Source organism: Harpia harpyja, chromosome 12 (assembly GCF_026419915.1).
Source record: "Harpia harpyja isolate bHarHar1 chromosome 12, bHarHar1 primary haplotype, whole genome shotgun sequence".
NCBI lineage: Eukaryota > Metazoa > Chordata > Aves > Accipitriformes > Accipitridae > Harpia > Harpia harpyja.
This window is the reverse complement of record NC_068951.1, coordinates 35751409-35776053: the sequence shown is the minus strand read 5'-3', so window position 1 is coordinate 35776053 and position 24645 is coordinate 35751409. Positions and strand designations below refer to the sequence as shown.

Genomic DNA, 24645 nt, shown 5'->3' with positions numbered 1-24645 from the left:
ATTTGTTTTGTATTTTGTCAAACTCTCCACACAACATGTGTATTGTCTGCTGAATGAAATTAGAAAAACAAAACTCCTAAAAAAATCTGTTTCTTGCTTTGTACATTATTGTTCTGACTACCCAAAAAAACAGTCCTTACTGTGAAATGAATCTCTCTTCCTGGCACTATTTTAGTGTAAACCAGACAGATGTTTGCACCTGAAATCACCCTTACAATGGCCACTGCTGTGGACTCCTGCTGAGATTAACAAACAGGTCAAATATTGACCTGACAAAGACAATATCCCACTCTTAGGTCAAGACTGAGGCTTTTGAAAAGAAAGTGTGTAAATGCTGGTATTGCTGCCACCCTGGTTTTACTGCTGTGGATAAATGCAAGATGCAGTTTTCTAGGTAATGTAGTTCTGGTACTTCTCAGAAACACTGAAAATAAAAAATCTTGAAAAATAAGATCACAACTGTAGGCTTTGAAGAAGAAACTGGATGGCAAAAATGGTTAAGCATTTGTTTTTATCTCCAAAACCTGGATATATGTTGCATCTGTGATACATTAAATCAATGTAGAGGTCTCACTGTTGTCCTCCAAGAGGAACAGAGGAGGTTGACGTGATGGGTGGACTCCACTTGAGAAAAGCCTATAATGTGACTCAACTGATCAGTACGATCAGGAGAAGATACTCTGGAAACCATTCCTATACTTATTTTAAAACTACATGGCTAGTTTGAGCAAGTTATGGAAGTTTCTCACCTTTTTTTAATTGTGTTTTATTGCACATTAGAGACTGTTCCTGTCTCATTCTTCCCCCATCAATCTAACCAAGATGCCATTACATTCCTTCACTCTTCTTTTTGTATTAATGATGTCCACACTGCCTTCAACCATGTTTGCAGTCTTCCGTTTACCTTCTGTCAATAAGTCTTTGGTTTCAAGGTCCTGAACAACTGAGCTCTTCTTGCAGCTCTTCTCCTTTTTTCTGTTCCCTCATCTCCATTTTCTCTGTTGCATGAAAAATGACAAATACAACTCCTTCTGACTGCAGAGCCTTGTTCTATGCAACTTTCAGCTAGTATCCTGCCATCTTTCCACTTTAAAGTCCCTCTTTTAAAACATGCTTGAAAACAAAATTTTTCTAGTGAAGTTTGTAAACCACATATTTCTTCCACAGGAAGTCATAATAGCAATACTATTACTCACTCTCTCCCCTGCTGAGGGAGAGACTGTATAGACACATATTTATGATCACTGACACAGAATAACACACAAATTAAGTAAATAAGAAGTTTTTTTAGCATTAAATACATATTCTTGCCTTCTTGTCTTTCCAGAGGCAAATTTTAATATATTGCCAAAAGTTTTAACAAGCTGCAGATCCTGTCAGAGTTCTGCCATTAGAAATTTCAAAATTTCATTCAGAGCATGTTTATTATTTATAATGCTATATAGAATCTGTTCTTAGTTAAATTATAAATAAAAACAATGTTGTCCAGATAATTTAACACATTTCCTATTATAACTATGAACTATAACTAGGATTTTTCAGTAAAACTTATATATTTCATAAACTGTAGCCAGTTTATTATTGGGATTGCAGTTTTAAAATAATAGTTTAGGATGTGACTGTGTGCAAGCATGCATAGTCTGTCTACACACACATCCCACTCTACGCTGACTTGAATATTAGTATAGCAAGGTACAAGATAATTGCGTGCTGGTTGTGTCTGTGGATGTCCACAGTACTCAACGATACACTGGCTTTGGGCAGGCCATGGCAGATGGTGTGTTTGGATGTGGGTTTTTCCAGATGAAGGTAGAGAAATCTCTCTTTAGGCTTTCACAGCTTGCCATGTAAATACTATTGTTCCGGTCAGCTCTGATTTATATCCAAGGCTATGGTAAGATAAAAAAGGGCCCTTACCCTTCTGTCACAAACTCCTCTTTGTTGAAGTTTCTTTTGTCAAATAGCTCATACTCTGACTCATCTTTTTTCAATGCTGTGTTTAGTTTCAGAACTCAGTACTGTTTCACTCAAAATATACTTTAATTGCAAAGTTAGTACTTCCTGAGTAAAAATTGCAGACTTACTATTTGCTTTAGATTCAGTATTTTAAATAGATTTAACATAATTTTTGTGTATTGGTACTAAAAGAATCATCCAAGTTGGGCTTTTCTACATTGCTTTTTTAAAATAATAGTAAAATTTCCTCCTGTAAATGAGTTTAACAAGATATTTCTGAATGTATCCACAGCTTCTACAGAATGCAAGTTGCAACTGCAGGTTTTTCCCTCTGCATTTTTGCAAACAAACAATGTGGTTGTCAGAGAACCTAATCAGTATTTGAGCTGACAAACAACCAAACAAAAAAGGTATTTAGCAGGGCCTCTGATTTCCCTAATGACAGAATATACCCATCAAGAAAACTCAGTAGCAGCTGCTCCATTGTGTTAACGATTTGAAGATGTCTTCGTTTTGAAAAAGTTTGGAGGGTTTTCTTTACTTTCACCAGAGAATATGTAAAGAGGCGTTTTTATTTCTTTTTGGTGTGGGAAGAGAGAAATCAGCTGATTAGCCAACTTAATACTTCTTTCTGTGATTGTATGTACCGAGTTCTTCAGTTTCAAAGCTACATCTTGTGTGTCAGTTGTGATCAGATAATTGCTGATAAGAAATACAACTTGCTCACTGGGCTCTCACATAACATCCATCCGGAAAAAACCCAACGTGCACCTTGCGGGAAAGAGGAGAACCCTCATCTGGTTATGGGTGACAGTTTATTTCTTGTACTTTTAGCTCATATCCCCTTTGAATATTAATTATTTTATTGCATCTGCTTTTATAATTTAAGTCCATAACATCTATTGCCATAATGTGATGAGGCTTCCCGATAGTTCTAATGAAATACATATAATATTTGCATGGTTGGGTGAACATTTAGATCTGTTTTTCCCTTGAGGTGGACAATTGATCTTGTGTTAAACAAGATAGATATTGATAAGAACACCGATATTGAGCTCAGCTGAAATCAATATTTTCTCATAACTGATTACAGAATTCTGTGAGTAACAGCTGAAGGAATTCAGTAATAAAAATGTGAAGTCTTGAATCACATGGGTAAAGTGAAAGAGTAGAGAGAAGTGGTGAATTGTAAAATCAGAGTGAATGACTTGAACAAGAGAGAGAATGCAAAATAAGCCAAGAGTAGTCAATAAAACTGAGACAGGGGAAACAAGAAGTGGTCAAGGAGAATGAAACAGCAGATTAGAATGGCTTCAGTGAAGAACAGCTGTGTTTGAAGGAATAAGAATAAAAATTCCCAAGCAAAATCTGGAAGTTTGACTGGGGCAGAAAAGCATGCTTGTGTGTCATAGCCTTCATCCTGACATTTTACACTGTGTTCTAGTTATATTAACTTCATGACTTCCATGTATTATGGAGATGTGGACAGAGACTCCAGAGGTCCATTTATGCCTCTCTCAAATTGGCAGCAGTATCTCATATCCAAAAGAATCAGAATCTTCAGAGAAGTCTGGGAGAAAGATGCCTGCAATGGTAGCGGGAGTTTACCCAGAAAATGAGACTGAAAGGGGTTTCTACGTTACATCATTGTGTCATAAGTAACAATTTCCAGATTGTGAAATTTGTAATATGTTGGCAGAATTAGATATATTCAACTGGTGATGGTGGCTTGCTATATTCTGAACTTGCTTTGGAATCAGAGGGTGGATTCATCGTTATAATCTGTGCAGCCAGGATGTCTGCAGTATTGGTCGCACTTAGGAATATTTGGAGGAGAAACGGGAAAGCTGTTCACCAAATGAAGCACTTGACCACTTAGTCATAAGTGCTGACAATTCCTTATAACACTTTTACCAGTCAAGAAGAGTGTAAGTAGGATTCATGCATCTTGTATATGTATTATTTAGAATATTTGGCACTTTGTGAGTGTACTGAGCTTTCGAAAGAATAATAGAAATAGCATTTGTTTGCTGGCATAGGATGCATCCTCACAAGAGGAGCTTTGTGAGTGTACATATATACCTGTTCCTTTTTGAAGTACTTCACTGCTGCTTTTCAGTGTTTGGTGTTTCGCTGGTGACCTGTAGGCACTTAGCTCTACGATGAAGCATTGTCTACCGCAGACAGCTCAAAGGACTTGAATTTGTAGTTTCAGTAAGAGTTGAGCTATGAAACAATAAGGCATAGGCATGTCAAAGCAGATGACTTCCTCGCCGTTTCAGTCTTTGTTTTCTATTGTTGCTGTTGACGCTTCTGCTTCTCTCTCTTCATCTGGCATATATTATAAGAAAGTAATGTGTATATATATATATTTTATATAAATAGATATACAAGTCCTCTAGATACTTATATAAAAATTCTACGATTTATTATAGGAGTCCTCAGGATTGGATTGAGTTTATAGTTCTGCTTGAGTGATAGAAAATCCAGAGTGGTCTTAATGAGGCAATCATTTCCCTAAAACAGTGGCTACATTGCCAAGTCTGATTCATTAACATCTAATCAGGAAGTTAGGGTCAAAATTGAAATGAATCTACAGCTTCACCTGTATCTGCTTTTTCAAATCTGAGGAAAATGATTGAAGTAATGCATTTGGGGAGTTTTACAGCTTTTGCCTTATCAACATCCCCATCGGTAAGAAAATGTTAGTGAGTTCATTTATGAACTCATTATTGTACCCTGAAACGGCCACAAAATCTGTATTAACTTATTGCTAGAATGCTGAATTTAAATTAATTTGTCTTAATTGAAACACCTTTTTTGGATTTGATATTTGAAGATAGGATTAATTCACAGCCATCTGTTATCTTATCTTGCCTTGGTTAATGATAGGCCCAGCAGTTTGGGGAAATGAAATGAACAGGCACAGGGGTCACTGTCATTATCTGGATCATTTCACGTGATGCAAATTAAGTCAGGTACATCAATGTAGCTAATACTGCATCTAGTTCATTTAGGGAAGGCTCTCACTTTGATCAGTTTTAATTTTAGTTCAAAAGCCTCATATGGCGGTCTTCAAAGCGGTGTCTTGGGTACTAGTTATGTGCCAAGAGTGGACAGTAGGTGTGGTAGCTACTTACTTTTGCCTCTTCTTGATTCTTTAGACAGTTCTTGCAGATTTGGGGTTTGGTAGGGAAACGGGCATATTGATCACGGATGTTCTGAAGGGAAGAAAAGTTACCCAGTTAGCCAAATATTGTTATGAGCTGCATTTGTGCAACCTCTTTGCAGCTGTAACTGGAATTGATATGCGGGAAGGTGATTTAATTCTTGAAGTTGTAGTGGGAGTGCTAGAAGCACAGCAATATAGGGACGACAATAAAGTGATGTTAAATATATTGAATTCAGAAACTGACAATTACTATGCAAATTTCAGCCGTGAATCTGCAAACACTTCAGTGACCCAGTTACATTTTATTTTTTTAATTTCCGTTTATTTTCATATTTAGGGGCATTTCTCACTTGCTTTGGCCTCTAATACTCAGATTTTCTTGCCAAAAAAACTAACCATAAGATTTTTATTTTTTTGCTTCATTATATCTGTCTTTCACCACCTTGGTGATGAAAAGGAATCCCAGAGCCAGTGCAAAGCATTGCCAGAGCTGTCAAATATCCTTCAGCAGAGATGAAAATTGGGCTCTGGCACAAGCAGAAACTTTCCAACAATGTTACTGTTATTATTTTGCTTACGAGAAGTTTTACTATAAGACTAAATCACTTATCAGACATTTAATTAAAACTTCAGTGCTTTGCAAAGTTAGAAATCTTCCCTACTTAACAGAGATGGGAGCTGAACTATTAAGTGACTTATCAGTGCCCTGGAGTGAGTCTTCAGCAGTTCTTGGACTTGTATGCAGGAATCCTGCTTTCCAGCCTCATCTGCTTAACATCTTCTTTCTCATACTAACTGCAGCTATAGCAGTTCCATCAGCATTATCCCTAGCTTGCACCTGTTTTTCAAGGATCAGCTCTAGTTGTGGATATTTCATTAGTATGTTCACATTTTATTAGCTTTCTCTGCAAATGGCCCATGCAAGTATTTTCATGTTCTCTTTCCATGACTAAATAGTTTAAGGCTACACCAAATTATTGTTATTGTTATTGTTATTATTATTATTATTATTATTATTATTATTATTTTGCTAAATGGACTATATTGCATATTTGATAGTAAGCAGTTTCACATCTGTGGCTGAATGATAGAAGCTAAAGCTGATATGGATTTTCTATTTTCCATCACTCCCTATCATTTGTAAACTCTTTAGTTCTGTAAAAGATCTGCTTTAAATAAATAAATGTATCCTGACTAATCCTCTTTGAATAAGTGGAAAGCATTTAATCCCATGATTCTGTAAATCCAGGGTAGAAGTCAAATTGTGTGTTCATTTTTCTGTATTATCTAAATCGGTTTGTATCAGATCTTTCACTGACAACAACAGTTTGTTATTTGGATTAAACACCTCTCATGGTCTATAACCTTTCATTTAAGAGTCATTTGCATCCCTTTTTTTGGCTGCTACTTCAATCATCTGTATTTTAACAGTTCTTTAGGAATATTTGCTGCTAAGTATTCACACTGTGTTTAATTTTTTTTTTTTCAAATTGCTAACACTTCTTAAAGATCTGAAATTCAAACTATTTTTGTTTGTGTCACCAAGAGGCTGAATTCATTTATCAGTTTTCAATTTAAGAAAATAAAAATAGATGATTCATGAACTTCATTTCAAAATTTTTAAAAGTGGTTCATTAATTGAACAGCAGCTGGGGGAAAAACTAATCAGCTCATTTCAACTGGAATAGTTCATTATCATTTTGTCTGATGAAATCTTTGGAGGCTGGTTTCATGGGAAATGGGTCCTTCATACAGTTGCCCCTCAACTGCCCAGAAAAGGGTCAATTGCCCCCATACAGTAATTAAAACTCATAGTAGGACATGTACTTCCATTTTTTAATTGCTAGGGATAGAAGCCCTCTTGTTGCCTTTTGACATGAAGGAAATGTTTGGGTGCTTTCAGTTCTTCAGAGTAGTTTTTAATGGCTCAGACTGAGGAATACTGGTTTCTAAAAACAGACTAAATATGATACGTCTTGTCCAAGTAGCTGAAAAACTAAATCTCTTAATTTTGGCCACAGGGATGTAAAGGATTGCATCTCAATTTTAGTTTGCAATATCCAGAGTTGGGTAAGACTTTAGGTTGGGAATCAAGGAGGTTTTGAAGATGGTGCATATAATTCAGGGCCGTATGTTACTTCTTGAACTTTGTAGTCTTAATACCATCGCTGTGGGACAAACCTTGTTTTTAAAAATATTTCCCAATTAAATAATACAGACTCATAATTTAAAGCAAAAGATGGAGAGTTGAGATTCCTGGATTCTGTTCCCTGGTGTTGTTCGACGTGGGACAAACTTTTGCCTCATTTTGAGACTGTTAAAATGAAACTTTCCTATAACCAGCATTATGTTAATGTCAGGTCCATTATTTTTTGAAAAGTGTGTTGAAATGTCTACATGAGATATATGAGAGATGTGTATAACCATAGTAGCCATAATTTTAGTATTAGGTTTGTAATGATTTTGCCAGTGATCAACATTGTAGTAGAGTAACAAAACTCTTTTACAAAGTAATCTCTGTTCTTTAATGTTAAAATAGCCAAACATACTTTTTTATATTTCTAATAAATGAAGAAAATTCTTATTATTCAACTGTAGCTTTTGACACTTGGTAATAGCATAATTATAAATAGAAAAGCAAAGTCCTTTTTTTCATTATCTTGGAGACTAACTAAGTTTATAAAGTAAGATGTAAGCAAGTGATTGATTGTATGGTTGCTCAAGTCTGTCATGTATCCATGCAGTTTTTCTCTTTCAAACTGTGCACACCAGTATAACATAATGTAGGTCATGGAAAACTAATAAAAATTTTAAAAACCCCGACACACTATTTAGCCAAGTAGCCATTTTTATGAATTAAATTTATGTACATCTGCTGTGAAGTAATTGATGAAAGATCTTCTACAAGTTTGGTAATTAAAAATTGCAAGCACTGAAAGTACTGGAAAGTACTGAAAAATAAACATTTTGTTTGAGCTTCTACACTGGCACACGCTTGCAATATGGGAAGAAGGGAAGTAAGGCTAACTATAAAACTAAATTCTAGTTAAGATTGTTTAACTCCAGTTAGGATATCAAAATATTTTTCTAAACTTTTTTCACAATAAATATTGGATTTCTTCAAAAAGAAAATCTGTATTTAGATTAAAAGCATTTTTTGCAAGTGATTAACTTTCACCAGGAAAATTTATATAAAAGCAAGTCCTTTCTAATCTTACTTTTACACTGCAGGGGGAAATACCTGCTTTAGTAATCACACTGTGTATATGTCTTTTGGTGGTACTGCCAGCACAAGGTGAAAAACTTGAAAAAGTTCTTTCTGCTTTTCAAAATTATAATTGCACTTAATTACAACACCAATTTTTCACAACAACATTTCTTTTTATTTGCCTTTTCAATTCTGAACCAATAGAGTTCAGTGGATTATATTTTCTAGTTTCTCTCTGCCACCATGAGGGCAAAAATTTACCTTTCCAGGACAAGTTGCTAACTTAACCTTACCTAAGAGTTGAAAAGTTGACAGTATTTGGTGTGCTTCATAAATACATGCTAAAACTCTGAGATACATCAGTAGCATGATTAAATCAAAATCTCTGGTGAAGGTTCTTGGTTGAATTCCCCAAGGAAATGATGTGATACATAGGATTTCATGGCTGCAAGAGACACAACACCCAACTACCACGCACTCCTGGTCTAAGCATGCCCAAATGCTCTCCATATTTAAGTGTTTCTTTCATTTTTATCTACAGCCTTTGGTGGCCAAATCCACACCATAAAACCATTGGATAGGAAAATGCATATTTTGAACTGAATTGGCACGTTTGTGAAAATGTTCTGCCGATGATAGACAGGCAAGGTATGCTCCGTAAATCAGCTCCCGGTAGCTTCACCAAGCACCAAGTTGGATTAATTCTCTCATTCCTGTCAGTTTGCTTTCCCACATTAAATCAGAAACCATGCTTTTTTTATTAAGATTTTTTAGATCCAATCCTTAGATTTTGTACAGATGAAATTTTGTCAAAGCAGAGGAGGAATGGAAATTTCTATATCTTAAATAAAAATTCAGTGGGCATAATTCTGATGACAAATTAATGTCCTACATTCTCCTCAAGAATCTGAAAGTTAAACACATTGTAAGTAAAAGGAAAAAATATAATTTATAATTGTTATTTAATCTAGGGGGGAAAGAACAACAAGATTTAAAGAAAAAAATCAATTTTAACCAGGTGCAATAGTCACAAAAAACAGATATTTTATGGAGAAAAAGCCCTCGTGCTGTTAGGTTTAGTTGGGAATTAAATTTTCCTAGATATTTATGTGGGTTTTTTCCTTGGGATATATTTCTTTCATTGTGATATTTTAAACAACATTAAAAGAATCTAGGCTTCTATATTGAAATAAAATTCATAATTAATAATCTAAATAAATTTTTTGTTTTAAATTCTGACAATTACAGGTTGATAGTCCCCTTTAATGAATTAGAGTCCTTTGAGGATGGAGCTTGTCATTAACACACATCATCAGCTGATGCATTTTAATAATACATAGAGTTGGAAGAGAGAGGAAGTGTAAGCTACTGAAGCTTGCAAAACCAATCCCCTAAAGCTTTCATGTTTTATTTGAGCATATGTTTTGGAAGTGGTGGTGTTGACACTGGTGGCACTAATCTCCTCTTTATCTTGTTTTGATTAAAAGGATATTTGAATATTATTTTTGGCAAACTTTTATCTAGCCTCAAAGGGGTTGCCTTGTAGCAGCTACAGAGAAATGGCTATAATAAACACATTGTATGATACACTTACATCATACATTATAGCCACTGCTGGTGTATTCCAAGAATGCAAAATACTCTCGAAAAATCAAATGAGCTTGCATTCAATGCCAAGCATGTGAAAATATAAAATTATGCTCTATCAATTTTTTGGTTTGGGAACCAGGCTGTGTGAATTACTTCAGCTGTGTAAAGGAAACTGTGCATTAGATTATTCAATAATTCAGTTAGTAATATATACGGTTAGGAGACAAAAGGTTACGGCATTTTTATGACAGACTGCTATTTTTTATAAAAGCACACATCCCCTTTTCTTTCCATCATTTTTACCACCTGTCAGATGGCTGGGTTAACATTCTATCACACCTTACCTTTTTATACCTTCAGTAGTATTAACAGTATTAAAACTTAATCTTCAAAATATACAACAAAAATATTTTTTTTATCATTTTGCCTTATAGAACGTGCAGATGTGTATAACTGTCCCACAGGTAGCACGCACTGTGTAGATCCATGCATTCTTAGTTACCACAGGACAACTTACAGGAAATGGCTTATCCATTTGATAAAATATCACAATCAGGGAAGATACGTGTGTTCTGCTGTCTTTTTGCCTTTTTTTCACTCTAAAGCAAAGGGTAGAGAGTGCACAACAGACCTCCTTCTCTATCTATTTGTGTATGACAAGACCTCTTATTTCTTGGGTCCTGGATCAAGCCTCAGGTCTCCATTTCAGCATTCAGCAATGTTAGCATATTAATTCTCTTCTTCATCCCTGTGGAATGTATTTATAAATCACGTTGACTGTTTTTAGAGCTTGCTTTCCTCAGCCCCCACGCTGCTTATTTTGGTTCTTAAATATGGATTAAAGTGTCTAATTTTAGGTTTTAAATTGCATATACACTTTCAGTTGAGAGCAATGGGATTCACAGTTGCTCAGTAAAATCAAATCACTTTCTTATGCACTTCATTTCAGACAAGCCATTTTAATTCTCCAGAGCAGAAACACATTCCCGCCTAAAGCCTGCAGTATGGATTTGTTAATACTGGGTCTTATTGCTCAAGGAAGGAATAGAATCACATGGTGTAATATGGTGGAATTATTAGTTGCAATTTATTTCACTTTCCATCCTCTCAACATTGTGTTTGTGTGATTTTTCAAATAATTTGTATTTCAGCAGAAATACTTACTAATTCTTACTTCTTCTTCTAAAGCTGCAAGTGACTCTGCCCTGTTAGTCATCTGTTTTTTCACAGATGGGATTTTCTTTCTGTTCTTTAACTTCTCGGGGCTCTCAGAGGGTGATGCTGTGCTTCCACTGGCTAATGCTTCTCTGCATTTGGCACCTCCTCAAAACCCTTCTTTTTGAGAAATTCAGAGTTCATGTGATCTTGTCCTTCTCAGTTTTGTTCTTTTGAAAAGTTATGTCTTGGGACTGGCTGCTGCTTACATTCAGGTATTGGGGTCACATGTGTTGCTGTGCTTCCCTATGTGGTACACAATGGTTACGCTGCTTCTCTTTGCAGAATGTTTCCTCCAACTCGGAACTCCCCTGATTTTGTCCTTGCTGCTCTGTTTCATAGATTACTTCCACAGGCAAAATGTTCAATTGTTCTGGTTCCCTACATTGTTCTGTCTTATTTGATATCTTACCACAGTTATGCTCCTCCACGATATGCATGTCTTCAGACTCAAAGCTCACATGAGCTTGCTTTTGGGTTTCAGGGGTTAGGAGGAAAGTGCTCAGGTTTTCTGCTTTTATACATTTATGTTCCTCATCCTTTGATACATCAGAGAAGCCTTGTTCCTCATTAAAAAGTGTGTTCTGAGACTCTGAGAATACATGTTGTACTGCTTCTGGTTGCTGGGTTTTTTTTAATAGGTTACTCCCAAAAACAAAATACCAAAGTGTTCAGGTCAGGTTCAGTGTTCAGATTGTTGCTGTTCAGTGCTTGATACCTCATGGTCTCCTTTGTAGGATGCAGTATCAGCACTCACATGTGTCTTTTCTGGTGTTTTTTTGGTAATAGATTGCATTCAAAAAAGAAGCGTTTAGGATTGCTGGTCCCAAAGACTGTTGTTGTTCTATACAGGGGTAATGGCAGATTCTGAACTCATGTTCAGAAGGAATTCTGAATGAGTGGCAGTTATAAATATTTCTGTTCCCTCCTCTAACCCCTATCTCAACATCTTAACTATCAATGCCTTTGAATAATACACTGAACTCATATCCTCCCACTGTCTAAGCAGTCCTTGACCTCATCATCTGTGCAGCAAAGACTATATCAGTCTTTAAGAACCTGTATTAAGTCATGAGACCCAATAGCAACTATCATGTTAAATGGCAACAGCACTACCTTCCCTGAAAGCAGCAAACCCAGTAGGCTGTTAAATTTTCAAACAAGCTGCAGCAGTCCTGAGAACATTCCCTCTCTTCTTTATTGACAGTTGTCACTGCTAAGTCCTTGCTACACACACTCTCCTTGTTCATACTCTCAAACACAGCACAGAGAAGGAGCAGAATAAACACACTTGGTTTGATGGAGATGGTGACATGGAGAAGAGAGTTTAAGGGTATATTAATTTTCAAGTACTTTAGTATGATTAAAAATTACTTCATATTAAAATAAAAGCTATGACTGCTGTCTGAACTTCATAGGCTTTCTAGATTATATTGAAAATCTTTCCATTAGTCTATGTCATATTGGTTGAGTTGATGCCTATAAAACATTCAAAAATCATATTGATGAGTGTTAGTAAAGGGGTTTATTTAGATTGATAGAATCTCTTATAATAATGTTTATAACAAAATCCTTAGCCTTTGCAGACAGCAATGCCTTGGCTTCTCAAAGCTTCTTTTGGTTTTAGATCCTTTATGGAAAGCTCCGTTGTTGTTTAGTTATCCAATTGACATGAAATAGTTTGCTGGTATACTTCTAGGAGCAGTCATTGTACAAGTTATATATCCAATCCACAATGATGCAGTTAAAATATTTGCTATCCCTGCAGCATTTCTCTTTGCAAGCAATTGCTGCCTTGGAAATTACCAGAGCCTTGAATTGTCTAAATTAACCCCAACCTATATTTTGGCCTAATAAAGCTTCTTTTTTTTTTTTTCTTTTTTTTTTCCTTTTTTTTTTTCTTTTTTCAAATTTAACAGCCGAACATTATGTATTTAGTTTATATACAGGGATTAGGTGTTTTATAGGACATGTATATGTTTTATAGCAATCAGGAAACCCAATGAGGTATCCTAAAAGAAAACAGAGGTGATAGATGGTTTTCTGGCTTCTATTCAAAACTCTTGTTGTATTGTAGAGTACTTACTATGAATGCTTGGCAACAAAAAGGCAGAGATCCTATATTATACAAATACTTAAAAGCCTGCACCCAGAGACAAGAGAATGAAACAAGAGGTGGTTTTATATATGTAGTCCTTGCTGTCTCCTTCACCTCTCCTGGGAAGTAGTTATGACATAATAGGATTTGAAGGTTGCTCTTCAAATTCCCTTTCACCTTCAAGTGAGTAACCCATGTCATGCATCACAGAAAGCTATCATCTTGACATCTAGTGATGCAAAAATGGCATGAAATAAGTCTTTCTGTTAGAAAGAATTGGAAATCAGACTTGCAAAGGTTAAAACTTAATTCTATTCTATTTTTTCTTGTTTAAATTTTCAAACCCTCATTCAGGTAAGAAAAAACTGAACTTAAATACATGTGTGTAACAGCACATAATGGCTTTGAAAGCCTCCAGTTTAAAGTTTTCTTGCGTGAAAATCAGTTGTATCTTTCCTTTCTTGGATCATTAAACTGTTTTCTTGCTGGGAAAGCAAGAAATAAATATTACAAGTATAAATATTACAAGTAAATATTACAAGTAAATATTTGAGGGTTTTGTCCTATAAATGATTACCAGAGCCTTTTTTCGGCCTCTGAAAAGATAATTGGTCTAGGAAATATTCCTGTTATAAATATTCAAGAATAAATTTATATGTGGACAAAGATTTTTCCTAGAAAGAATTATTAATCTGACAAAGTATATTTTAAGAGAGTTGTAGCTGATTTTTGCTACAGTTATTCTCAGCACAAAGTTGTATTACAATTGCGGTTAATTGTTTAGAATGCAATTTTAAATCAACTAAAGATTGCCTTCACTGTATTTGCTTTTTATTCTCTGTTGTCCCTTTTCAAATCATATTTATATACATTATTAGCGGCCATCCTCCTTTCATCTAGTTAGCACAGCAGTACACTAACTCTGTAATTTACTGATTTTAATACCAGCTCTTTCTCACTGGATATTGGTGCATGGGCACAGAATGCTTTGAAAAAGTAACAATGAAAGAGATGAACAATATGAATCTTACATCAATAATTTCCTTACTAGTTCTCTAATAGTTGTCGTAAAACAGCTGAGATGCACCGCCTTCTGTATTTTCTTATACTTTTCTTTCCACTCATAATAAAGGTTTCTTTACTCTCAGAAGTCTTTTCAGTAATAAGTAATTGCAGACCATGGTTAGTCTTCTTTTAGGTGAGCTTTAGTCTTTTGTTGGAGGGTAGGTTTTTCAGATCTAATCCCTTCTGATTCTTTTTTGCCCATCTCTTTTGGATACTAGTACAGGGTAGAGATATCCAGAAGTAACCTTGCTGATAGATTCAGAGGGGAAAAAATAACTGAAAAGAATGTTTGAAAACCATTTGCTCTACTATATAGCCTCCTGTTTACATCTGGAATGACCGATGTCCGATGCAGAGGAGAGTAAAGTATCCTCCATTATGGACCCACCTCTTTAGGAAGGATCCATCTAAGGTAGCATAACATAAATTACAAGAAAACTCCTTTCCTGACTAAATTAGTGAAGAGGACTTGAAGACAGATGGTCCTGATGTTTGCTTATAACCAAAACACAGGAAAGCTCATATTTAAAAACCAGTGGTACTGATGACCTGAAGTGCCAAAAGCTCATAGAGATTATCAGCCTGCAGAAAATAATACAAGTTTTAAAGGACATAATTTGAACTGGAGAGGATCTGCTAGCAGTTACATCTTGTACTGTAAACAGACTTTTATAGCATTACAAAATCTTTTGGCCACATCAAAAGAGTTAGATTTCTCCTTTAGTATTTAGTTAAATAATAAGAAATAATGAGTCTATTTTTCTTTTTATTTTAAAGTGCTCTCCAAGAAGGAACAAAACCCAATAAATCATCCTCTGTCTTTTTCAGCAATATATTTAATGCTCTGAAAACTGCCCTTATTTGTACAGCAATCAAAGGTTTTCACTATCTTTCCATGCTGGAGCTAAAAATTCTGATAAAAGTAAGAGGGGTTTGGGTTTAGATAGAATTGCATCTCTTTTGCATCTCAACATCACTAAAACCAGCTATGGGAATGGAGCCAAATTCTCATTAATACACTTCAACTATTGCAAAAATACAAGGACAAATTCATTTTATTTTGTAGTGACAAATGCTTTTCCCTCCTAATTTTGTGGGAGTGTTTTTCCCCCTACAAGGAATAAATTGCATATCCTGGAAATAAGTTAGTCATTCTGAAGTTCAGAATTCATGAAGCTGTTCCAGCAGAGAATGGATACGGAGTTGCAGCAAAATCTCAAGGTCACTGGGAATATTCTTTGGGGTATTCTTATGTGGCTTATCTGTGCTCACATGCCTAATTTTTTTTTCAGTGCAAAGAATAGCCACTTGCAGAGAATGGAAGCCTTAGCCCGGCCCTGTGCCATCCCTTATTCAAGTTCTTTTATACTCCTCTTTTTAAAGAAGCTGTCAAGTTCTTTTCTGAAGCTGACAGGAAAGGCCAAATCTGCAGTACAGGAAGAGAGGCAAAAAAGAAACTTTTTGTGTTGATGTTTTACTAAGTGAGCTAAGGAGAATTTTAGAATCATGTAATTTACTCTGGAGGCATTTACTGTACATAGCTATAGTGATGGTAATTTCTTTCATTGTGGAAGTGAAAAGATAACCATCAATCAGTTGTCAATTGGTCAATTGCAGAAGTGATGAAAAGAAACTGGTAGGAACAATCACTTCTGTGGCTACCTAGACTATTTGGGGTTTTAAGGAAAATGTGGGAACTGGAGTCTGTAGAAACGGAGTGAGGTTGGAACATAAAAAATAATCTGTGCAGGGGTAAATGGATCCCCTATCAATACTGTAATTTTTTTTGCGTGGAGTATAAGTGCTGCAAAAATAGACAAAGCCAAGTTTGCACTGAAGGACCTGTGAACTGAGTGTGTTGAGAACTGGTGATGTGATGTGGTGCGAGTATATGGACTGTTTAAATGGAGGTTTGAAAATGGAAGAATTTTTTCTAAAAAAATCAGCAAACAACTAAATTATTTCAAATATTGTTATATGCCCAGCAGCAATTGCAGTTATAACTTTGTGTGTGAAGGAAAATGTGATTTGTGTTGTTACAGAATGAGAGACTCGTTATTAAGTTGCAAAGTGTTGTAAGAAAGAGTATGAGGCCAGGTATAGTACTGTGTTTAAATACATAATGTGGAAGTTGTTTTTAAAATGAGCCTCATGGCGCAGAATGGCATAAAGGCTGTGCATTTAACAGTTATTTAAGTAGTGTGAAAGGCACGTTTTTCATTATATATGCATATTGGGGGGGGGGTGTAAGCTTAGGGCAGAAGTAGGAAAAAGATTAAATTCATTTATTTATTAAAAGAGTTCAAACATTATCAGTACGGGGTGGTTTATGCTGTAGTGTTTTGTTTGGGGTTTTCTTCCCCCCTTCTGTGGTAGGTAATAAAAAGGATTACAGGCCCTCCAGAAGGATGAGATATCATCAGTTTGTAATCCAGCCCATGGTTTCCTAGATACCGTATTGTCTATTCTGTTCCGCTATGTGAAAAATGTTGAATATCAACAATGGGTTTCAGTGCTGTATTGTTGAGTTTTGTATGAACTAATCTAGCTTCACTAAAAAAAAAAAAAAAAAAAAACCTACAGCTTTGGACAAAAGTCTATAGCCAGTGCATTCGTAACTCCCCATGCACAAGAGCTGACTGTGGCTCTGGGAAGACATTTTACTCATTTGATTTCTTTTTTCTTGTAGTCTTCTTGTCCAGTTCTCAGGTGTTTACCACCTATTAGAATTTCACCTGTATGGGTCCTGTGTTTGAGAAAGTCCCAGGACTTGTCAGCTGTATAGGCCTCATAAAAGACAGCTCTGTTCAGGGTTTGAAAGGTAAGCTTTTGCCTAAGTCCTCTGCTGTCTGTGCTTTAAGATGCTAACTTTATTGGCCTAGTTCTGAAACTTTGCAGCTTATCACTCATTTGGAGCTTTTGTAGAGGGCAAGCGAGGGGAGCAGGTTTCAGCTTAACAGGGAAAATAACCATTCTTGGAGTGAGAGGTGGTGGGGTTAGAGAGGGGATGGATTTGAATGAAATGTGTCTTTCCTCTTACAGAAACTGAATTGTAACTAACTAGTGAAAGTAAGGAGTGTAGTACCTGCACAATGAGGTGTTTTGAGAGTAGGTATTCTACAAATAAGTATGCTCCAAAGATAGGGTAAGAGTAAAAGAGAAAGTGTTTGACCTGTGGGCATGATATTTCCAGGACATGGGTTGCACAGACAATCGTATGGTTTTGATCTGCCTTACCATAAGCACTGGATTGTTTTCTTTTCTTTCTTTCTTTCTTTTCTTTCTTTCTTTCTTTCTTTCTTTCTTTCTTTCTTTCTTTCTTTCCTTTTCTTGTTCTTTTTTACTTTGGTCTCAGAACTGTCTTAATGTTTTGTGGAAATGCTATTGGGGGTGCTGTTTGCTTGAAATAAAGTGGGCGGAGAACAATTGAGGGTAAATAAGATTCATGATCAGAAAGATTCTGTCATTAGTCCAATTTCTGAAAGAATTTCTGGTTTTTAACTCTTCAATTAAGTTTTCCCTAGATTTATTAAAGCAATTCAACAGTAAGCAAAAGACCCTACAACAATAAGAATGTACATATGTATAAGCTGCGGTGAGCTAGATTAGATGCACAGTAAATATTTATTTGTGAATTTAAAAGTGGATTGTTAAATGCTTAACAGTAATATATGCATTTTATGTTAAAATATTACACCTTTTTATTACAAGTGATTTTCTATATATCTATATTTCTATTTGGATCTTTTCAGCACCTAAGATTGTGAATTGTTTTAATTCCTTGGAAAAGTAACTTTATAGGCAAATACTTTTACACTTACTGTAAATGTGGGAGGATGTTTTTTATGGAGTAACAGAATTTCACAACTGCTTTATTTATTTTAATATAAGTAATATACTGATATTGTGCTTAGAGACCAACTTCCAAAAATCCTCCAGGCATTTTCTTGTCTCCATGGAAGATTTTTGCAGAAGCGCCAGCTTTCAAAATCTTCTCTTTACCCTGCTACAGTGTGAATGTTTTTCCCATTCCCCTTTTAACCTAGGAATTAGAAGAAAGTACAGATGATGCTTGCTTAACCCTGCATTTAGTGCCAAGCAGTGATGTGCTCCCTATGAAACCATTTCTGACCCTCTGCTTGCAGTGGTGAGCCTGAATTTTTCCCCTTCCTTGCCCATCATTGTCGGTCAATTATGGGATGGAACTGAACCAGAAAATCTGGTACAGTCTGGCAATTAGTACAAAGGGTTTCCAGTCTAGTGTGAAGACAGAGATGCAAGAGCCCCAGCAGCTAGAGAAATAGTTTTCATTGGCCATGGACATTGCCTTTTAGTGCTGCTTGGTTACTTCCTAAAGATGCTGGCTCTTCTACCCTACAGGTCTTCTCCTTAAAGTACTGCATTACGGGCCTACTTTTTATAAGTCTTTTGGGAAGTGGGGGGGGTCTTCTTTTTTTAGCTCTAGCTTCTCCCATTTGCAGACTGTCATTTTAACCCATCAAACAGACACATTTTGACTTGTACAACAAAGAACCAAGTTATCAACATTCACAGAAACTGACGTTTTTAATTCAGGCTTCATTATGTCTTCGGTTTATGACAGTGAGCTACAAAGACATTTAAAGGTTTTTTTCTTTTTTTCATTTTAAATTCAGCATTGGGATGTTTATCTTTCTTTTAATGCTCATATTTCCCTTTCTACCTTTATTCTTTAGTAATATATAATTAGCATTATCAAAACCATCAGCTATTATCCACTATGACTTTTGACCTTTGTTTTTATCTATCTAGCATTTTCCAAAATAAATTGCAATACGAATTCTGTTTATGTTACATCATTATAGTAAAATGCTATTAGCTAAGCTCCCTAATACATTCATCATAAAAATAATCTCTTTTGATATTACTAAGATTTAATGAATGATTACATATATGTAAACTTGTTAAATATCTGGTACTGTAAGGTAAGAATTAACAATGAAACAAAAATTGCAATTCAAAAATAACATACGGAATTCAGGGCTTTTCATATATACCCAGCATTTTCAAGAGTTATCACTGAGTCTGTAACCGATATTTCCTGCTATCCTAAGAGAGAACAAAAACCTGGTATAAGTTTGACTAAAGTTTAGAAGAAGAGCTAGTTATACCAAATAAAATTTTAGACTATTATTTCCCAGAAAGCTGGTAACTTTGCTGAATATATGAAGACAGTACTCAGTCAAATCTTGTTCAAAACTAAAATGCAGTATAATTAGATAACACTGCAAGCAGTTGCCAAAGTAATAGGAACATCGGGCATTCAACCATAACCATAGTGTTTTGTTTGTGAGAGTTTTTGTTTTCATACGAGTCAGCAATTTCTGGTTTATGCTTGGATAACTGTGGATTCGGGATGTCTTTTGTAGTTGTAAAAAAGTAAATGTGCGATCTAATCTTCATATGTGAAATATTGCAAATACACATTCAGAGTTTATATGGTATTTTTTTCTTCATTCTGTCTGTCTCTACACAGTGGTACTATGGCAATCCCTGAAGGTGGCTTTAGGCACTTGATAGCAGAATATTCCATTCAGCAGTTAAATACTCTTCGGCTGTATTAATGGCAAGAAATATAGTAGAGGGGGCTGTAAATGTGATGACAAGATTAGCGCATTGCCCGCTTCAATCAGATACCTCTTGTTTTTGTATTTATCGCTCATCTTTCCCAGTTGACTGATGGCTGTCACTCAATAGCTTGCTTTGGCTAGAAAGAGCTTTCTTTAAAGATGTCAGCAGTGCTGTTGAATTCCATAATAGGTCATTTGCACTGAAAGTCTACATAGAGCAGCAAATTAGTGGCTTCTCTTGTAGATCTTTTGATAACGTACATGGGAAATGGTGCGATAGTGTTGTTTATTACACCAGGAAGATGATAGCATAGTATAGGTCAAAATCTAATCTCGTTACCCAGAAACACATTGCCCAAGGATGCACTGATGATGCTTTAGACAGGAATTATGTAGAATAATTATCCATATATTAATATCTGCCAGTTTATTGTTTGTTTATCAGAGAAATAAACAAAATGGTAACTTGCATTCAAGTGCAGAAGAAAAGAAAATAACTAATTGTGTCTTGGCCTAAAGAATTGGTTTAAAAAGGCGCAAGAGCAACTGAATTTTTTTCCCACTTGCATTTTAACAGATAACCAGTAATGGCACTGAACAATGCACACTCCAAATGCACTTTAGTTGGATTTTTTTCCATTGTTTTTAGTTCTGTTTGTCTTCAGTGACCAAGAAAATTTGACGTTGAACAGGAACTACCCCATCTTAATTTGTAACTCTTTGGTCATGATATTATGGCCTTCAGGTTAAGTACTTACACAAACATGGTTGGGCTATGAGCTTTCACAGTGAATCACTGGGTCAGATTGTTTAATTGTGAAGTTATTTTCAAGGAGATAAAGATCTGTTTGTAGCTTTCATCACTTTTCTACCATATAGTAATTTTAGTTCTATATAAGTGTTTTTCTCTTTCCCTCTAAATGTGTTTTCCAAACACTGCTATGCCTATTAAACATTTACCTACAATTAAAGTTTCAAAGTGCTATTTTTCATATGAGAAAACTGAGGTATAGAAGGGCTGACTGACAACATTACATCTTGGTGTGGCTTTGGCAGTGTGTTCGGAATATATTTAAGATCTCCCCTCTCAATGCATTACAACAGCTTTTTTCAGCAGTGACTAGTTCACAACTGTTTTCAGGATCTCATGCCATTTTAAGATTGTCCTTCACCTCCTGATAACTGCCACCTCCACAAAATGAATTTTGGAGTGACTCACCAGCTGCAGGATCTATTCTTACTACCATCAATATTGCAGTTCTCTCATTTCAGTGGGATGATGATCAGACCTTACTGCTTAACCTCCACAACAGTCCAGCTCTTGTGCCCAGTTGGTTGATGGTCTGTCACCCTACTGAAGAAGTTTGGCTCAGCTGTTGGTTTCATTGCTGTTCTAGAAAATCAGGCAGCATGTTAGTAGAGCTCAGCTGGGAGGTAGCTCTGTGCCATAAATTAAATCATGGAAATAACGTGTAAGTACTATATTTCATATATATAATAACATCTGTAACATCAGGAAACATCTGTTCTTGGCTTCTTATTTTCTATTATTCTGTTTTCTGAGCTTATGACATCTCTGCCCGGGGGAAAAAAAAAAAACACACAAAAAAAAACACCAACAAAAAAACAACCAACCAAACAAAAAAAACCACCATCATCATGAAGGTCAGAGGCATGTAGCTGTGGTGCAAATTGGCTCGTGTCAGCTTTTGTATGCACCCGGGAGCAGATCTCAGCCCTGACATGCTGAGGACCTTCAGTGAAAGCATAGGAGCTTGTCTCAGAGAATGAGTCACTCAATGAGCTGGTCACCAGTTTGTCATCTGCACTCTTTGTGCATACTGCTTTTGTCCTTACTCTATGGTTAAATGTATCCAGCAACCGACTGCTGGGTCTGTTGATTTGGGAAATGAGTCGGGCTAAATGTACTAGTAGAAAATCACAGAGGTTTTGTAGTATGGGGAGAGAATGAGAGGTCAAGCCCATTGCCTGAGCCACGATCTACCAGCTTTCCTGCTCCTGGAAATGTTTCCTTTGCATGACAGGTCTTCCTCAGCCCTTCTACTCATTCCTGTTCCTCAGGGTGGGAAAAGCAGCTGAAAACCTCACCCTGCAAGAGTTTTTTAAACACATAACAGAGTTTTATGCTCCCAGTTCCCATTGACTTTCAATTCAATTATCACATAGATGAAATTCAATAGGAATAAAGTACCCAATTCCTTTATGCCATTGAGAACATCCTGTCCTGAGTCTTATAGTAGGCTATGGAATGAGTGAGCATTGGCTGTTAGTGGGATGTGACAATCATTAAGAAATAAGAGATTGGATCAATTGGCATTTCATATAAAATGACGGGTTTCATATAAAGGAGAAGGGAAAAATTACTAGTAAAGACATGGTGATAGCAGTCTCTCAAAGAACAGATACCAAAGGCACAAGCAGAATCTATGCCATTGCAGGGGATGACAGGCTGTGTACTGAGAGACATCTTTTGTTAACATGTGAACCTTAACCAAAGACTCAAAAAGGAATTTTACAGGAATCAGATTATTAATGACAAGCCTAAAGGAGTATCTTGAGCCTACAGAGATAGAATTCAAGTAATCAAGACACAAAAATGAGATGTGACTAGCCAGATGCATGAAACTGCACTGTATGAGCATTCAAAGCAATAGGGAAACCAAGGTATAGGCTTGCTAGTCAGCAGAAGGAGGTGATGTCATTGACAAATGAGGCTGAAAATGAACAGGTACCTAATGCCGACAATATATAATATTTTACTTTTTTAAAAAGTCAGCTGTGAGGAGATAGCTAGCACAAATAATATAAATTACAAGAGGATATGGATGATTTGCATTTTTTTGTAAGTCATCTTCTGATATCTTACATATTGCATGGACCCTCAGCTAATCCACTGATCACAGCCTGAGAAACAGTAAACATGACCACCCAAAGTCCCTTGCAGACCTTTTTTTTTCTATGATTCATTGGCATTGTTATGAGGACATGAATTCTAGAGGTGGCCTCTCCCTCACTTCCATTTCACCCCTTCCTAGAATAATTCTTAATTTTTTCATTTATCCTGTATCTGTCTTAGTTGCACAGCTGATTGTTATTTCTTTCTGTTTCTTCCTGTATTTGTAATTATCTTTTCCAAATTGTTTCCCTTTTCCAAATTGTTTAATTCTTCAGCTTACTCAGTATAATATTCCTTGCTGTCTTCCAGCCCCTATTCATTAGAAATTTTCTCACACCAGTTTCTGAATTGAGGAGATAGCTAGCAAGTGGTTCTGGTTTTTGTTATGTTGGCATGGACTAGAGGAAAGATAAAGTAACCCTTGGCTTCTGTGAGGTTCTGTGTATCTGTAAACATAAATATGTTGATGAGGACTAAGGAGAGATTTCATTCGCAATCCATGTGGCTATTCTGCCAGATACCTTAAAGGCAGACACAGATACTTCAGCAAAACAGCTCTTTTTATGTTTTCATTTTGTCCTTTGTACATTTTTTTTTTTAAATGGAAAAACAATCTCAGAGATGCTAATAACGTCTCATTATTAAAATGCCATTTTCAAACAGTCATTTCTATAACTTTTTGGCTAAAAATGTTCAAGAAATTGTTTTAAAAAATTAAAAAACACTGTGCTAGAATTAAAAAAAATCAGTTCCAAACTTTCCAAAGCACTTTAAAATTTCCTTTTTCTGTCTTTGGAAGATTATTTAATTTGTCAACTATTTCTGCCAGGAAAAGTGTTAACTTCTGCATGTTAGAGCCCTAATTATATTAAGTTGGATCCACACTTTGCATGTTCTCCCAAGCTAATTCCCATGATCACCATACTTTAAAACCTTTATTAGGGGGTTTTGTTAAAGATACATCACTTTACTGTTGTTATTCATCTGACAAGAAGAGTGGATTCAAATGTACCCTTCTTTCAAAGCTGTATTTGTCACTGACCTCGGATGTTGAACCAAGACGACAATCAGTTTCTAAGCACTGTACTGTGTGTGCAATGCCAAGAAAACTGGAGAGTTCTGACTGGCATCCTTCTAAGAGAGGTGATCTGAAAACCTTATTGTCTTATGCATTACATCCATCAGAGCCAAAAATACTTGAATGTTGTTAAAAGACATAGAGATTCAAAACTGGCTATTGTCTCTCTAGCGAGGTGTTGTCAAGATGAAATTAAGGAGGCAGCACTGTCGAGAAAGAAATCTTGGGATCTCAGTTTGAAAGAGGATGTTATGCCTAGAGATGTAGAAACTTCCTTCTTTGATTCATGAGGAAAGTGGAAAGAGAGCAAATAGTGAGGTGGCAGTCTGCTGATGATGCCATGTTTTTCAGGACAATAAAGATGAGGACACTTTTAGCAGGACTGGCTGGAGGATCTTATGAAACTCAGTAAGTAGTCCTTAAATATCCCATAAAATTCAGTTTAGATAAGAGTTAAAGTGATGCATCTGGGGATAATCAAAACTTCACAAATAAAATTATGGGCTTTCAGCTGTTTTACCACCAAGGATTGAGATCTTGGGATTATAAAAGACAGGTCCATGAAAGAATCTGCTTAGTGGTTAGTGGTGTTCAATGAATGTTAGGAATAAATAGGAAAGGGATAGAAGATAACTACAGAATACTTATGCCAGTGTATAAATACATGTTGCACCCACATCTTGCATATTGCTTGCCCCTATGTTTTCAAAAGGTTCACAAAAGGGCAACCAGGATGA

General features: G+C 35.9%; 1 long non-coding RNA gene across 2 annotated transcripts in view; it reads left to right on the top strand.

Annotated features, from left to right (window-relative positions):
* Positions 1–24645, top strand: part of LOC128148948 (uncharacterized) — a 309803-nt gene that overhangs the window by 200473 nt on the left and 84685 nt on the right. The window lies entirely within an intron of this gene.